At 38.9% G+C, this 2,535-nt stretch overlaps 1 pseudogene; it reads left to right on the forward strand.

The window, feature by feature from the left end:
* Positions 1 to 376: 376 nt before the first annotated feature.
* Positions 377 to 1,329, forward strand: LOC102561053 (olfactory receptor 4D9-like; annotated as a pseudogene).
* The last annotated feature ends 1,206 nt before the right edge of the window (positions 1,330 to 2,535 follow it).

The raw sequence follows: 2,535 nt of genomic DNA on the forward strand, positions 1-2,535 counted from the left end.
AGATTTTACAGCTTTGAACCACGGGGCTTCAAGAATTATATATGAACCTCAGAGACAGATAGCTTCAGGACTGCAAAAAAAGAATAAGTAGAAGAGTGAAGTAGGGTTATTTTTATATGCCAATTATTCCTCTTCACTTCCTAGGATCCAGAACTAAAAGAGACTGCCTGGTAATGCTTCTGGTTTTGCTCTAGCAGGGTTTCTTAGCACTGGAGCTGAAGGTATATGACTTAATTTGTGAAAAAAGTACAATTCCCAAACCATATGACTTTCTTTATTTGGTGTCAATATTGAATTAATATTAGTATTTCTCTGTATTTATGCTATATCCATTATTCCATCTGTTCCTTCTTCAGGTACATATTGAAGTTAATACATGGAACAGCAGAACTTTACCCGTACAGTGACAGAAATTGTTCTTTTGGGACTTACGCAGAATCGTGAGCTACAATATTTTCTCTTTGGGGTCTTTTTCATTGTCTATATGGCAACGTGCTTGGGAAATTTTACCATAATCATTATGGTGATTTTGAACCACCAGCTTCACACGCCCATGTACTTCCTGCTTGCCAACCTGGCTTTTCTAGACGTCACTGACTCTTCAATCAACACACCTACATTGTTATCAGGTCTCCTCTCCCAGCATAAAATTATCTCTTTCAATGAGTGTATCCTCCAAATTTTCTTCTTTCACTTCATTGGAGGTGCCATGGGTCTTGTGCTCATGATAATGGCAATAGATCGGTATGTGGCAATCTATAAACCCTTGCAATACTTGACTATCATGACCTGGGATATATGCACAGGGCTAGTGGCAAGGTCATGGTTGGGTGGAATGGCGCACTCTCTTGTTTAGATTGCATTACTCCTCCAGTTACCGTTCTGTGGTCCCAATGTCTTGGAAAATTTCTACTGTGATATCCCACAGGTCATCAAGCTAGCTTGTGCTGACACCTACATTAGGAGCTGCTGATGGTCTCCAACAGTGGATTGCTTCTCATAATAACTTTCATTATTCTTCTCATTTCATACGCTGTCCTCTTATTCAAGATAAGAAGACATGTGACACAGGGGAAACACAAAGCCCTGTCTACCTGTGGAGCTCAGATTACAGTTGTAAACTTAATTTTCATACCTAGCATATTCATATATGCACGGCCCTTCACAAAATTCCCCCTAGACCAGTTGGCTGCAGTCTTTTACACAGTGATCACACCCATGCTAAACCCAGTGATCTATGCACTGAGAAATGCTGAAATGAAAAAGGTCATCAGGAGACTGATCATTAGAATGCTGTCCTCAAGAAGGATACAAAACCACAGAGTATAGACAGAAGTTTATTTACACCAATATTAAACAATGGTTTACAAGTCAAGAGTGAGGATTACCTGATCCAATGCTTTTGTTTCAAAGGTGTGCTCCTATATTGCATAAGTGGAGGGAAACCGCTTGTTTCATTTGGGTTTCAGGTAACAATGGTTTAGCTCCAGATGTGCAGGGATAGGAACAAACAGATCAAACAGTTATAACAGATCAGTGGGAACAGAGGGCAGATCTGATAGTTAATATGACAATAATTGGCCACGTGTCTACACTTGTCATTTTGTTTTGAATTACGTTTTTATTTATTCATTATCATGTGTATGCAATTTCCAGACATATATTAGCAAGTGCCATTCATATGCTGTGTAATACCTTTTACATATCAGTTTTGTTTGATTAAATGTTTATAACTACTTTGGTATTCATTTTGATTTACAGAAATGAAAACCCTAATAGTATAAGACAATTTGTCATGTTTTTCTATTGAAGCATCCCCTATATTTTATTTTGCCTTTTCACTATTGAGCTATTGTCCTTTTATTTAAAGAGAGAGAAAGCGAGAAAGATCAAAAATCTAGCTTCTCATACTGTTTGTCTCATCAGAGGATTCTTCCTCCAGTCATTTGCCAGTTTTGGATTCTAAATCTGATTTTTCTGGGGAGCCAAACTTTATACACCTTGACAAATATGGTTTCTGGTTTCCTTTAAATACTGAACTGAGGAGAGAGTACATCAAACCTGAAAGTTGCCTTTGTGGAAGGAGGGGGACAATTGTATGGGGAGCAGGGGAAATTGTAACATAGCTGATGCTGTAGTATGGGAGTAACATGAAATAGCCTTGGCATGGAGGAGAGGTGGAATGGCTTATGTGTGTGGTATTATGGGAGAACTGAGAAAATGAGGGACAGGAGGTGAAAGTAGAATTATTAATACCTAGGACCATATGGAGGATGGGGAACTGTAAGACAGGGGAAGGGAGGTGGGGCATCCAACCTGGCACAAGTTGTGGGAGCACTAGAGTTGCAGGGTGTCCTGTGAGACACTGAGTTCAACTCGCAGGCAAAAGAAGTCTATGACCCTTAACAGAGGTGTGTGGGGAAAAAAGCCCTGTCTGTTTTGGATTTTATTTCCACAAAAGACTTCAACAAGTATTAAAATATCAAAGAACTAATTTCCCTAGTCAGAAATATTTCAATGGATTTTTATTTTTTT

This window comes from Alligator mississippiensis, chromosome 7, assembly GCF_030867095.1.
Source record: "Alligator mississippiensis isolate rAllMis1 chromosome 7, rAllMis1, whole genome shotgun sequence".
Taxonomy (NCBI): Eukaryota; Metazoa; Chordata; order Crocodylia; family Alligatoridae; genus Alligator; species Alligator mississippiensis.